This window comes from Chiroxiphia lanceolata, chromosome 3, assembly GCF_009829145.1.
Source record: "Chiroxiphia lanceolata isolate bChiLan1 chromosome 3, bChiLan1.pri, whole genome shotgun sequence".
Lineage (NCBI taxonomy): Eukaryota > Metazoa > Chordata > Aves > Passeriformes > Pipridae > Chiroxiphia > Chiroxiphia lanceolata.
In genome coordinates, this window is record NC_045639.1 from 39,736,586 (window position 1) to 39,751,829 (window position 15,244).

General features: G+C 38.6%; 1 protein-coding gene and 1 long non-coding RNA gene across 3 annotated transcripts in view; one reads left to right on the forward strand and one right to left on the reverse strand.

The window, feature by feature from the left end:
• Positions 1-1,700: 1,700 nt before the first annotated feature.
• LOC116785150 lies at positions 1,701-6,000 on the reverse strand. Its single transcript, XR_004356400.1, has 4 exons — positions 5,921-6,000; positions 2,856-2,929; positions 2,527-2,771; positions 1,701-1,870 (listed from the first exon to the last, which is right to left on the reverse strand). It is a non-coding gene; the product is annotated as an uncharacterized LOC116785150 (long non-coding RNA).
• Positions 6,001-6,051: 51 nt separating this feature from the next.
• NID1 (nidogen 1) overlaps positions 6,052-15,244 on the forward strand; it is a 55,680-nt gene continuing 46,487 nt past the window's right edge. For both annotated transcript variants that reach the window (XM_032683481.1, XM_032683480.1), the window contains exon 1: positions 6,052-6,151. The gene's annotated coding sequence lies outside the window, so the exon portion shown is untranslated. The remainder of the gene's footprint in view (positions 6,152-15,244) is intronic.

Here is a 15,244-nt window from a genome sequence, read left to right on the forward strand (position 1 = left end):
TGGCTTCTGATACTTAGACAACATGAAGCATCTGGCTCACAGCTAAAAAAGCCCTAAATGTTAGAAACCACCTGCTTCAGCCCTGATTATCTGTTCATGCAAGCAGCTGAGAATTCAGCTGTGGAAGCAAAAAAGTCCAGAATTTTTCTTAAGCCTTCTCAGGTAAATGAGGCCTCTGAAGGGCTGCTGCAGAAACTTGTCAGCTGTTGGGTTGTCTGTGGAGTAGCGATGAAGACATTTTTATTAGTGAGGGACTCCAGTCTGGCCTTTCTGGGATATAAAAACAGGATGGAAAGCATTAGACACTGTAGCTGGTAGCAAAGGATTGCGTCTGGGACTGCAAGGTGATGTAACTATGCAGAGGAACAGAGAATTCCTGAAATATGTGTCAAATTTACAGCTCAGAGTTGAATTCCTGCAAGATCAGCTTTCTTTGATCATTACTGAATCTGCATTTTAGCACATCTTGAAAGACCTGAGATACATTTGTAAATCCTGCGCTAAAACCAAGTAGTAAACAAACCTTTACAGAAAATTTGCATTCAATATTGAACACATAAGATTCAGACAACAGCACCCCGTTCTATCATTTGTATGTTGCATCCCATGTTTTTACTCGTGTGTTTGTGCTGTTACTTTCCTGCTGCCATATGACTTGTCCAAGCTGTCAGCCTACACCTGAGGGCAAAGGACTCTGGCAGCTCCTCCAGGTTCAATTAGAGGACCGGGAGAGAGCTGGCACCTCCTCTGTCAGGGCAGCAGGGTGTCATCTACAGCCCCCCAGACCGTGCTGTAGTCCTCACCCCCTCCGAGGTGCCTCTCTGTCAGCAGAAAGGAGGTGAAGACGGTACGAGAGTCTTCACCTCGACCCACCGTCCCTCCGTCCGCGCCTGCCGGCAGGAAGGGACAGGGAGGCTGGCTCAGAGCCCCCCACCAGCCGTCCCGCTTTGCGAACCGCCACGACAACAAAGCCGTCTCATCCCAAGGTGCGGGGCCACGAGGAGAGGCAGAGGCACAAGGACAGCCCCGAGCCCCCAGGAGAACGAGAGGGAATGAGAGGGAGCGCTGAGGCGGGTCCTGCGCGACCCTTCCTCTCAGGCAGGGCAGGCAGAGCCACCGCCATCCCAGCCTGTCCCTCCGGCACCACCGCGCCCCCTCGTGGAAAACGAGAAATGGGAAGGAATGGTTATACCAAATCCTTCTGGATAGGTTTAAATTCTGGGTTTGTTAGCGTGGTTTTGGTTTTTTTTCTTTTTTTTCTTTCTTTTCCTGCTGATCATTTGAGATGGACACAAAGATTGAAGCTGCTTGCTTTCCTCTGCAGCTTTGAAGGTATCAGCTTTTCTGTACTGCCTGCCTGTGAAGATGCCTGTTTTCTCCATAAAGCTCCCCTGGATGAGAAACAGAGGTTATTACATAGGTTCATGTCCCTTAGCCAGCTGCATTTAGCCAGGCAGTTTCCTGTCCCGACCAGTAGCTTTTCTGTATTCGCCCCCGTTGCAAAGCAGTAACCAGTATTGTCCTGATTGCTTCTGCAGTGTTTTACTTGGTTATGAACTGTGCCTCAGTGGCAGAAATCAATTCTGCTTTGTCTCCTCTTCCTTTACATCAGTAACATACAATTATGTGAAACAACAGTAGCCAGCTTAACAAAATGTTGCTTTTATTGGGGGAAAAGTGACAAGTATACATTGCACGTTCATAAATGGAACTGCCTTTGCTTCTAAGACACTGAGAGATGATAGTTTCATGAATGCAATAATCATGTCAACTGCTTATGTTTGTTTTTACTGTGTAGAACATTAAATGCATGAGACTTCAAATGGACCAGCTGAATAAATTGGTCTAGTGGGTGGAGCAGAGCAGAGAACTGTAAAAGTGTAAAAAAAAAGAAAAAGAGGAAAAGAGAACGTTTGAAGAAACAGAGCTGCAGATGTTATTACAGGAACGACATTAAAGAAAAACTCTGCTTGGAGACAGCATGTGCTATCTCTCATTCTTTGGGGGATTTTTGTAAAATTTTCACAAGCAAGTCGTTTGATGATATCATGTGGATAGCAAAAACTTTGTCTTTCTCATTTCTTTTTATAAACCTGCTTCTATGTAAGTTTATTAGATTAAATAAGCATCCAAGCCACTGTTGTGGTTTAACCTCAGCAAGCAGCTAATCAACATTGTTATGCTAAATCCAAAAAAAATTGAGTGTATCAGCTGAGAAGAAAATTAACTCTATCCCAATCAAAACCAGAACAACTACAAATATGATTTCTTAATAATAATATTTGGCAATACTTTTACAATAAATCAGAACTGTAAAAGAAAAAATACACTGGGTCACTATATTAATATTAACCCTTAATATATTAGTAAATATAAATATAATTTAAATTATACCTAGATAATAATTTATAATATTCAAGTATTCAGTGATAAGATATTAAATATTTAAAGATTAGGACATGGTGGAATTAAGGTTGTCAATGCAAGTTTTATTTTAAGACATTTGCATGAATTTTGTAGTTTTACCTTTAGTGATTGTTTTTCCCCCAGGATCCATACTTCAGAGTGGTAGTGCAACAACCACTGTTGTAGGAGGGACCAGTGTTGTTAAGAAGTAATATTGTTGCTTGTAGGGTGTAAGATATGCGTGAATTGACATTTGGTAAAACAAGGGTTTGCCCCAGGTCATATCAGCTCTTTGTAAGTACAGGGTGAGGAAAGATGAGGGATTTTGCAGAGAAGAGAGTGTAGAAACTATCCAGTAGTACATGCTGTGAAAGGAAGAGGAATAAAATGATTTAACAGCTGGGATGGAGGGCAGGAGAAAGTATTTATTCTGGACATACTTCTGTTACCTCCAGCTGTTCTGACTGTAGTTTATTTTGAAGGAAAATCCAGTATAGTACAATGGCAGGTTTCCAATCCCCTTCTAGAACAGACAAAATTACAGTAAAATTCCTTCAATCATTTTTGCTATTAAAATGTTTTAAGAGTTGTGTACCTCTGTGCAGGTGTATTTGCTTCATTTTAACTATGCCATTGCAGATGTTATCTGTATGTTTCATCAGAAACTGCTGGGTTTTGTTTTATTTTTCACATTTGGTTGCCCCATATTTTTTAAAAAGTAATGACTATCTCAACCTCAGCTAGGAAAGCTGAGCCACTTGATAAATGAATAGAAAAAAATGTACAGAATTTCAAACTGCCTTAATGAAAGAAACTGAGCAGCTGAATTTGAGTCTTGTTAATCAGTATGAAACGTTTTCAGGTTTGCATAATTAAATCTGTAGGTTTAAATTCAAGAGATGTACTAGAGACCTTCATCAATGGCGTTGATGACACAACTAAAATCAAAAGTAATTTTAGCTAACTGACAGAGCTTGGGATTGTTATAAGACAGGACTGCTTGTCTCACTTGTTTCTCAGTTTGTTGACATCAAGTGTGCATAAGTCATGTTAAGTATTTGGTTTCTTGATAACCACAAGTATAAAACTGTACAAGGGTTTTATAGGGTTTTATACATATGGCATATGCCCTACAAGGCATATGGCACATTGCACATTGCTAAAAGCATGTCCTGAGTTCAAAAATATGGCAATCGGGTATAAAGATATGAAGAAGAAAGAAAGAATTTCCAGGACTGTATCTTCAAAGGTAGGCTATGCAAGCCTCTGTCTGTATCTTCAGACAGGTTTGGTTTTAATTTGGTTAAGATTTTATCCAATTTATTCTAATAACCTACCTGTTTTATAGTGTTTATGTCTAGCAATAATTTTTAATTAAGAGAAGCAAAATAGTAATGTCAGAATATTTGCAATAAAAAAGAGCGTGATTTGGTAGTTAGAAGTCAGTAGGGACAGTGGAGAATCAGTTTCACCCATAGAGCTCTATAAAAATGAGTTACAAAAGAAAAATTCAGTCTTCTTTTTCATGAGACATACTAAATCTAAACTATTTTTGTTTCTTCGGTTTACAGAACTTTGTAAAAAGAAAGTGATTTCTATTAAAAAAAAAAAGGTGAAAATGAAACTAGTTATTTGTACCATATATCCTCTTCATAAAAGCCTTATAGCAGTATATAAAAATCAATTTAATGTTAGAAGGAACGGGATATATTGTGGAAAAAAATATCTTTTCATGGAAAAGTAAAGCAACTACATCTCCTTCTGTGCTTTCTCTCTGCAAGACATGGAAAATTCTCGGCCTTTTTTAATTCACCATAAAACGCAGAGACTAATGAGGAGAAAATACAAATATGTCTATCAAAATTTGTGATAGATGCCTGTGTATGCAAAGCAGCTGAAAATCCTGAACACTCAGTAGTAACAAATTCTATCCTTTCAGGGGGATTCCACTAATACAGACTTACAGTCTGAGTGTTTTAGCTTTCATTATATATTCTTTGCTTCAACAACATTTTTAACATTTTTTAACATTAAGGAATTTTATGAGGGTTTTTTTTTTTAATTTGCTTTGCTAATACAAAATCAGAGCACTTTTAAACTCCTAGAAATGCTGCCAAATTGTTGGAAGAATCTTGAGCATTACCAGAACTGGAGTAGGTAACTTTACTAACAGTGCCACCACTTGTCTTTTTGCACAGAGACAGATTATGTTGATTTTATCCTCCTCCCCAGGGACATATTTCTATCTTGAAAATTATGATTGCTTTCTTTGTTGAAGTCACTGTATATATTGATTTCACTCCAGTTTGTATGATATACTGGCAGAAGATCTGATACAATATGTATTCTTACGTGTGGTTGGGGCACCCAGGAATTTGTGCTAAGATTGAATCTAATCATTGCATTTGTATTCTATCTACTTACATGATCTTGGAGAGCATATTTCAAAGGAAGTCTATCCATTTAAATTCCACATAAGTATCCAAATCCATGTAGTTATAGTAAGGAAATATAATGTCTACTAATGACCTTCCCCAGTTTCAGTCTAGGTGGTTTTGGTTATACAATTGGTAAGAGTAATCAGAATCAAATATACATATCAGCCAGCTCTTGGAATCACTGCTACTCTGCAGGAGCAGCCACTAAGAAAACAAAAATAAACTGTACCAACCTGCGTGAATGCACATACACTAAAAAAAAAGAAAATATCCCCTCAAAAATAAATATGTAATCAGATATGAACTGGTTTAGGTAGGCCATTATTTTCAACATGGACCTTTCTCATTTTATTATTGGACACCTCAATATAGATTAAGAGTTTCTGTAACTACACAAAATAAACATTTTTAGATCAGTAATTCATGATCATCAGAAGATGATCTTCAAAGAAAAAAATACAAGTTAAAATATGTTGAATGTGCTTAATAAGAGAGTCAACACTTCTGGATCAAACAAAAGATATTTTTTACAAGCTGTCACGCACCCAGACACCCTGTCTGCTACAGGTGCACTAACTTAAGTTGTCCCTTTTTTTGTTTGAATTTTGAACATATTCAATAGCCAGAAATCTCAGAGGAAAAATATTATAATGATAATTTATAATAATTTAAATGATAAAATATTTTTTAAAGTTAAATAATTTAACTTTTAATTACAAGTTACAAAGTCTATATTTTAATATATGATAACGTAGTTTATGAATATTGTAATTAACACTAAAATTAAGTGCTCTTTCTGTGCATAAACTTTAAAGTCACTGCCCCTGCTTTTACATAGTGTATGTGTGTAGTGACTGGAGGCAGCTGGAGGCCACTTACAGAGAGTATGACCTATTAATATATTTAGTAAAAGGGTGTCTTTCTCTGGATTTTACATAACAGATCTAGCAGCAGCTCCCATCAGCCTGTTCACTGCAGGTGTCTTCATGGCAGAGGCCAGCGGAGGGTGCTCGCGTTACTGTTCTGTGCCGGAGCACGGTGGAGAGGAACCGGGGGTAATGTACTGGAAGTAGTACGGTGTGCCAACGTGAGGTCCTGTGGTTCCCCTCCCAGCGTGGCCTGTGCAAACTCCCACCCGCCACAGCCTCGAAAATCCATGAAGTAGTTAATAATGGTTGACAGTGAGCACGGTCTCCAGTCAGAAAGACAGGGTGTGTTAGCTATGGACGGCGGGAGGTGGGGCAGCAGGAAGGGAACAGCTTCCTTTGACAAGGAGCCTGCAGCAGAGTGCTGGAAAAAGCTGTGTGGTAGGAGTCAGTGGTTTATCTCTCTTTCAAAGTGTAAGGCTTGGAACATTGGCAGACAAGAGCTTTTCATCAGTCACTGGAGTCAGTCTATCATGCTAGGGATTTGCGTTTGTCTGAGCTCTGTTTCTGTTTTGAAATATCCCTTTGGAGCTGCACAACAGAGGCTTATGTCCTTTAGCATAGAATCATAGAATATGCTGAGTTGGAAAGGACCCATCAGTATCATTGCATCCAACTCCTGGCCCTGCACAGGACACCCCAAGAATCACATGTGCCTGAGAGCATTGTCTTGAACTCAGAGAGGCTTGGTGCTGTGACCACTTCCCTAGGGAGCCTGTTCTAGTGCTCAACCACCTTCTAGGTGAAAATATTTTTCCTGATATCCAACCTAAATTTCCCCTGACTCAGTTTCATGCCATTTCCTCGAGTCCTGTCACTGGTCACAAGAATGAAGAGATCGGTACCTGCCCCTCCGCTTCCCCCGTGAGGATGTTGAAGACCACAACGAGGTCTCCCCTCAGTCTCCTCCAGGCTTTGTTTCCATAGGTGCATCCTTTGTGAAGAACTTTTGCTTCCCCTGTGATACTGTAGTTTCTTGGCTGTCCTCAGGCAATCCTGATCCCAGCTTTGAAAAGTCATCTTTTAGAGGTTGCAAGGTATGCAGTATTAAAAGTATCATGTATTGCAGTATTAAAAGTATCATGTTGAATAGCATATACTTGAATCTTTGCTGGTTGGTTTCACAGGCATGGGACCTTTGCCAGGGAGAAACCTGCTGGAGCCCTCAGCTGCTGCTTTGTTATGTCTGCTGTTTGCCCACAGTCCTAAAGGGAAAGCCTGCAACACCAAGAAATCTTTAATACTCACTGAATAAAGTCTGAAGAAATAAACTATTAGGCGTAAGAAGCAGGAGACAATCTCCACAAGGAATAACTTCTAAATACACATTTTAATCACCTTAGCGTCTCTTGTGTAGTGCTCCCTTTTTGGATGGCACTAGCTTCACCCAGTTTTTTGCTCCTTGCAGCAGTACCAGTGCCTTTCTTGTGCCTAGCAAGTCAGGCATGCCTACTCCTTTCCTTTCTCCAAGAATCCCTCCTTATTACCGAGTAGCAGCATTTCTCCTTTATTCAAACACAGTAGGCCCTCATTTAGAGAATTCACTCAGCCAAGCATTACCGGAGATAAGAGAGATCTGTCAAGGAAGAGATCCATTTTTATCATGCAGGGTGTCAAGACCAGCAGGAAACCAGACCCTGGGTTTTGTTTGGTATGGCTGGGAGTGCACCCATGGTTAGGCAGCCACTCAGCTCTTGCTTCTTTACCTGCAGGATGGGATGCCCAAGTTGTGCTCTAAAGTTTTCCATTGCTATGTGATCAACCCCCTTAAAGTAAATGAGACAATTTGCATGAACAAAAGCTGATCATGACAGGGCTTATACTTGTATCCTCTGACTTAAAAGACTCAAGATCTCTTTCTCTTTCCCACCATCCTTCTCTCATCTGACTCCTTTTGAAATCCTGTTTTCCCTCTCCCTGGTTATTCCTTCTCAGTTGAAAAAAAGACACCTTCAGAGTAAGAAGTGAGGTTACTGAGGCCAGGGTAAGTCCAGCAGGCTGCCTCTTCTCAGTCCTGGGTCTGTCTCTGCCACAGCAGGAGCAGCTGAAAGCAGCTGGTTCGGATGCTGGGACAGTAACTAAGTTGTTACTCTGCTGAAGCAGTACATGCGACAAATGTTTATGTCTGGTACCAAAACGAAAAAGCGTGTTCAGTGAAGATAGGATCTTTGGACATACAAATGTCTTGACCTCAGACAAGGCTGAGCAGTCTGTGGGGATTTCTGTTTAAGTCAGTCTGAAAAGCACAAGAAAATTATAGTAAACTGTAGGGAATGTTCAGAAATCATAGAAACTAGAAAAATATTACTGTTAATGGCAGTGAAATAATAAGGGCAATGTACTTTTAAGTTCTTCTGTATGTATAATGTATATGCTACTAAATATAAGCCCCAATGTTGCAAATACTCAGGCAAAAATATTTGCAAGATTTGGAGAACACATAGACACATGAAACATGCAGGGCATGCTGATGAATATCTGAAATGAGATATTCAAGCAAGCAAGCAAGAAAACTAAGTTGGTCACAGTTTGCCATATAAAATGGATGTTACGCTATGGAAACTCTAAAGGTGTTATTCGGGCAAGAATCATACCAAATAGAGTTTCCTCTTGAATTCTCCTATCTTTGTATTTTGCTGTCTTTGGATAAGAGGGTTATCTGAAAAATACTGCACTGTCAGGGATGATTTTATGCTATTTTGTTAAATCAGTCTGTTTGTTTTACTTTACTGTGAAGCATACATCGTGTTTTCAAAGTAATGGCACACTTTATGGATATCAGAAACAGCTTGCAGATATTTAAGACCAATCTTTTCATTCCTCCACCACACAGAATGAAAATTGTTGCATAAGTATTGTATCTTCTTCTGCTTACTAAGCTGTAATTTCTCTGTCATATCCTCCCCAATGAGGCTGAATTTAGCAGGCAGCAACAGAATTCATAGTTGCATATTCACTCTCAGAAACTGATTCTAATTAGTTGAAACTGGTATTTTCCTTGTGAAGAAACATGATCTGCTCCAATTCAGAAAGCTGCTTCTGGTTGTTAGGAAATCTCCACTGAATTTCCTGTGTGCTTTCTGATTTGCCAACTGGACAAGCTATATTTTTTTGGTACCTTAATTTTTCTGTTTGTTTGTTTCTGGGGTTTTTTTGTTTCTTAAATCACCAGGACAGGTTTGACAGAGTGTAAATATGACAAATGAAAAGTGCTGTTGAAACTATTATACCATGATTTTTTAGACTATTTTACTGTGACTGCTGTATATGAACTTCTACTGATCATCTAGAAGATTTTAACATAACAAAGGAAGACAGATTTTAACATAACAAAGGAAATGTAAAATGTAATACTGACTGTTGCAATAAAATTCAGTGCCTATGACAGAGTTATGGACATGTAAACACAGCTTTAGTATTGAGAGCTAGGGAACCTAGCAGCAAAACAAACTACTTGCATATTATGTAGTGCAATGAACATCTGTTCTTAGAAACCCCCAGTCTTTAAACTACTTTGAACAGGATGGAATCCTTACAGGAAATGTTTTAAAAGTGTTCAAGATGTAATATCTGCTTTATGCTCTAGCACTGTTGCTGGAAATAAGCCACAGAAAAGCGTTTTGGGTAAGGCAAAGTCCTGTTCTGAGTACTAAATAACTGAATTTTATTTACTAATATAGAAGAAGCAGAGGACAGCAGATTTCCCTCAGGAAGAACACAATGCTCTCATTTGTTCGAATGCTGTGACTCATTCTTCAGAAGTTAGACTCCCTACTCGGATGATAAAATGTCTAATATCCAGAAAAATCAATAATTTTGTTTAAACTTGGGTCCAATGTTATACACATTTTTCTCCATTATTTTTTTTCCAACAATTTCATCTCCAGATTTTTTTCAGGCTATATAAACTGTGTACACATGGTAAATAGGGGTCTCCAAATGGCAATTTCATATGGTATTTAATGGCTCTAAAGATGGGTGGGATTGCTGGATCAGATAATTATTTCAAGGGACAAATGTATTAAATACACAAAATCCATAAACAACAATTATGTATTTCAAGCAAATAAAGAGAATTAAGGATCGGATATAGATATTCTTGTTTTGGATAATATCTTTTCTTAAATTGCAAATGAGTATAACCCATGCTGACAGATCTATGCAACTGTGTAGCTTTGAAAAATCTGTGCTGCTGGAAAACGTTCAAATATTTTTCATGCAGGAAGTTTGAGAGAATCGTAAAAGATTCGCAGTTAAAGGCAAACAGGCAAGAGTTTCTCTGAGAAAGAACTCAAGGAATGAGAACTGGTCAATGAGCCATAAAGAGGGTCAGCCCTAAGATCCCAAAGGTTAATGAAAAGCCTCTTCTGAAAAAAAAGATAAGGAAGGAAGCTAGTATGCAGATAACTGGTATAGTGTTAAAGGCCCATGTGGGGAAAAGGTAAAGGAGAAGGATGTTAACTATTGGTTCAGATAGAACAAGTAGTTACCTGAAAAAGGTTTTGTTAACCTTTCATTTGGAAGCGTAGCTTTTTCAGTTTTAACAGTCTTGCTGTCTCTCCCCTTGAAAAGCTTAGAAATATGCCTCTGACTGCTGATAAACAGGTATTTCTGTACTGCTAAATGAGAGTGTGTCAGGGATCTGTCTCATGTACTGAACCCCTGAATACCCCATCTACATATTAGCTGATTTCTTGCCCGCTCCAAAAGGCTCTTTTCAAGAAAAAGCACAGGAGTGGTCTGGCAACAGTTTGCTGCAAGGACCATGCTCAAAAGGCAGCCATAAGCCAGGACCAGACTTTTTTCTTGGCCCTTTCTGATCTTCCAGAGCTAGCCCAAAGGCTTTGTGACTTCCAGTAACCTGCACATACCCTGTGTCACAGACTGTGGTATATGACACGTACCCTTAGTTTTGTGCTTTAACTGAGCCACTGCTGGTCTGCATAACAGTTCACTTTATTTCAAACGCTGTGAACGGGGGCAGGGAGGAAGGGGGAAGAATGAAACAAATTATGTCCTAGGGCTACAGTAACCCAGCAGACATCGTGGGCTAAATGCTATGTGGAGCGGAGATCTAGGGGTTAGTGATTTGGACACAATCCAGTCTTTGCTACTTGGCCACAGGGATCACCCTCTGTCCCTCTCTCAACTGGGAGTGTAGACTACACACAGAGTTTGTTCTCAGCAACCTCTTGTAGTAGAGGCTTTTCTTGCTCTTACGCTGTCACTTCTCCAATGAATAAGTTATTGCATCAATCCTAGTCTTTGCAAATAATTCCTCTTTTTCCCAGGGGCAATGTGATTGTTTCTGTGCTGAGTTGCCTTAGAGCAGATCCCTATGTTTTATTGTTGCTCTATGACAAAACTGTAGTGTTACATGCTAGACTGAAGCACTAAACTGTGTTTGGGAAGAATGAGTGTGCCATTTTTTATATTAGTCTGCAGATTCCGAATGAAGTGAACAGCAATATAAGTCCTTAGGTCAGAAAGAATGAGTAGCTGTAATCACGGAATTACTCCTGGGTTGTTGGTTTGTTGTTTTTTTTTAATCTGGACTGTTTCAAGTCAGGGGAAAGTTCACAGTCTTTACACAGTTTAAAAAAAAAAAAAAAGGTAAAAAAAAAATCTTCTTTCAACATTAAAATGTATAGCATGTTAGAGCCAACTACATGAGTTATATCCAACATTGTAAATATAATTTATCTCCAAACACACAAATTAGGCCTTCACATGAAAAATGTACAGTAAGTTCTTGAATTTATACATATTTAATCTAAGAATAAATTATTTTATTTATAGCACCTTGTAGCTACAATTTCAACTCACGGTACCAGAAGAATTGTGAAGAAGAAAAAAAAAAGCACTATGAAAATACTGAGCTGATACTCACCAGTTTTTACTATCATTTTGTATGGAATGGTCAGCAGAGTCGTCACTCAAAAATTTTGCCTATTGACAATGTTCTTGGAGTCTAACTTTATGATTCAGCTATCCTCAGGCAACCTTCTGCCTTTGAACACACACATTCACCCCACTCAGAAAATTATCTTAAGCTCACAAATAAATTTCAGTAACTTGTAGGAAACTTCGTTGTGCGCTGAGTGGACTCCTCAAGGCAGAAAGCCTTCAGTGTAGGTAACTTTGAACGGTTGACCAGGAGAGATCAGGAAACATTTAAATTTTCTTTTTTGGGTGGAAGGATTTTCTTTCTCAGTAGACCTTGCCCAGAAGTGAAAATATTTACAAGCAACCTCATTAAAGGGAATATTAATAACTAGTGTTCAATCTAGCCAAGCATGGAATTATAGGGAACTTTGTTCTCCCTCTCTGCAGAGCTTTTACAACTATATCTACATTTAAAGATTAACTACAACCTAATTTTGAGTCCATATTGTTAATAAGAATAGATGTTATCTTTATTAAATATTTTTCCCCTATCCAGTCCTTTTGTAAAAAAAGTAATTAAAGTTGTTGGTCTTTGCTGCATCACAGCATCACCTACCCTGAATGAAAATCAGTTTCTCCATTTTACTCACAGCCACTCAAGCTAATAATAGATAATAATAGGTAATAATAGATTCTCCTCAGTGAATTTCACTAGTTTAGGCAATGGATTCCACTGCAGAAAAGTCAGTTTCAGATATAAGCCTTTTTCCTCACAAAAGATATCATTCAATCATCATGGAGGGAAATGGTTGAAGTGTCTTCTCTGAATTGCTGTGATTATTTAGACTCACCTGAGAAACCATATATTCTTTCTAAAAGACAATTTTTGCAAGATGTATTATTCTAGCTGGCAGAGAATCTAGGCAAGGCCAGTCTCTGTGAGGCTGGCTGGGTGCTCTGTAGACACAGGGAGTAGATGTGAGATAGCAGCTTGGCTGTCATGGGAGAGACTGTGTCAGTGTTTCACACTTTATTAGCCTTTTTGAATGTTTGTAGAAAAGCTGAGGATGAGCTTCTCCTGCAATCATTTTTTATTGAATTTCTGGCCACCACAAGCATCAGATCAATGCTTGGCCTTTCTTTTGTTACTGATTGTCATCTAGAAGCTTTGCTGTTGGAACTCAATGTGACATCTTTTTGTGTGTTCCATCTACAGCTGAAATTCTCAGTCAAAGTCTGGATTCCACATAAAAGAGAATATCACATTTAGCAGTGTTTTGGTTTGGGTGCACATTCAATCTGAATTGATGGTTTAACTTGAGATGCATTCAATACCACCTCTTCACCAGGCTAAAAGAATATATATTTTCCTTGTATGTAATATCTCTGTTCTAAAGTCTGACATAGTATCAGTGGGTCAGAGTAATTATTTCTTCAGTCTTACAGTAGATAGGAGGTAAAGGATACCTTTTCCATAGCTGTCTTCCTGTTCCATTCAAATTGCTTTTCCACATCCCATTCCCATTGTTTAAAAAACAATGTTCCTTCATAGTGTAATTGTTTTTTGTGTATAAGAGAAAATGGTCATACATTTTGTCTTCCCGTCTCCTCTGTGTTTTTTAGAAGTCTGAATTAGTTTTTTATTGTCTGTTTGGAGTCTTTTGTGGCACAAAGCTAAAACTTTTAGATACTAACAAAACAGTAAGACTTGGAGTAGGTGTAATAGCGCGGTGCTGAATATTTAAATAGAAGAATAATTATATACCCACTTGCCCTATTAAGACTCTCTCTTACTATAGAAAAGTTCTAGAATTCTTACTGGATTACACAATCTGTTCTTGAAAGAGAACAAGCACTAGGATATAAGAAGGACGCTTGGACAAAATATATATAAAAAAGATTAAAATTGTAATGTTTTTCATGTGGCTCTGGCTACTTGACAGATGGGAGAATTGTAAGTCTGCTTTTTTTATCTAGCAATTTTCTGTGATGCTCATATTTTTCTGTTGCATTTTCCATTGATTTTTTTTCCTAAGTTATAAACTCGGATGAAGAAAGTGTTCATGACTCTGTTTAAGCATAATTTCCTCTGTGACTTTTTTTCCTGTCCCCTATTAATATAGTTATCAGCTCTAATAATGAGAGAGAAATAGATAAAGGCAACCCTAGAAATACACAGTCTCTCCTAGCACCAGTCCTAGGAAGAGCACGAGAGATACTGTTTCTCCCCATGCTTCTTGCCCTGTCCAGAGCAGTAATCTGTTACTACTGCGTACCATTATATCACAGCAGTGTATCTATTCTGTACTGACCAGGTCACTGGCCAAGCGTTGACACATCCCATTCTTGCCTAGAGGTTCTGCGGAGCAGGATATGACTTCCCAAGAAGCTTGTCCTTTCACTGCCCTATAAGATCTCCACATGAGAGAAAAAGAAGGGATTCTACAATCTTCTGTACCTTGCACAGAGGTTCAGATAGAAAATTGTCTTTCATGTGCATCGCTTCTCAAGAGCATCTAAGTGTCTCAAAATTAGTTTCTTTCTGTAGAGAGTTCTGCTGCAAAATACACATTTCTTGAAGTTGCTCCTGAATTGTGTGCCCTCCATAGTGATACTGGCTCATATAGAACTACAGAAGGAATCTCATCATGTTCCACTCTAATGAACAATGAACATTGAGTTCTAAGACAGAGTGATTTAAATTTATGATGTGCACTCCATGATCTTCCTGTGAGCCTTGCCTTTGCTTGTGACTTTCTGATTCCCATGACCTTGTCTCTCCAAAAAATACTCCTTCTCAGCAGACCTCATTTCTATTCTTTCCTGCCAGTATCCCAAATACTCAATTCTCTCCAGTTTATTACCGCATGGTTAGTCTGTCCTTTGATGATCATGACAAAATGCTTTGTCATCACTGAACAGCAGAAAATCATCATGAGGGGCCCAGGGCATTACTTTACTTCCTTCAGTCATGCCAGCAAGGGGAACACTAACTCCCTTTTCTCTGTTAATGGAAGCTAGGGAAGAGCTTGAGATGGTCAAGTTTCTCCATATCTGCACCTTCTTTTTCAACTCTCGAGTAAAAATCTGTTGGGCTGTCTTATTCCATTGTTAAATACAGAATTATTCCTTAAGGTCTCTTGTTTAGTAATTCAACCAACCTAGTGTTGGCTTCTCAAAGCTTTCTGTCATTCTGCTTCCACTATGCCCAGTCAATGATTTATCTGAAAATAGAGCCCATGGTGAGGAAGCATTTTTTGATACATGGTTTCATGGTTTCTTTTAGTTATTTCAGTGTCCTAGTTATCTGTAATCCTCAAACTCACCCTTATAATTCCTACATCTGTTTGGTAGCATTCTTAAGATATTTGAGTTGAAGGCACTCCATATCTTTGATGCAAAATCTTAATCAAATCTCCTCCCCATTATCATTTAATCAAGTACACATGTTCAGTTCTTTAGCAATTCCTTGTATGTTGCTTCCTTTGGTCGTCTGATCTTTTTTTATTGCTTTAGTCTGAATTATTTCAAGTGGTGAATTTTCTGTGACATCGCTGATCTCACAAGCAGTCTCTGGAAAAACAGTGT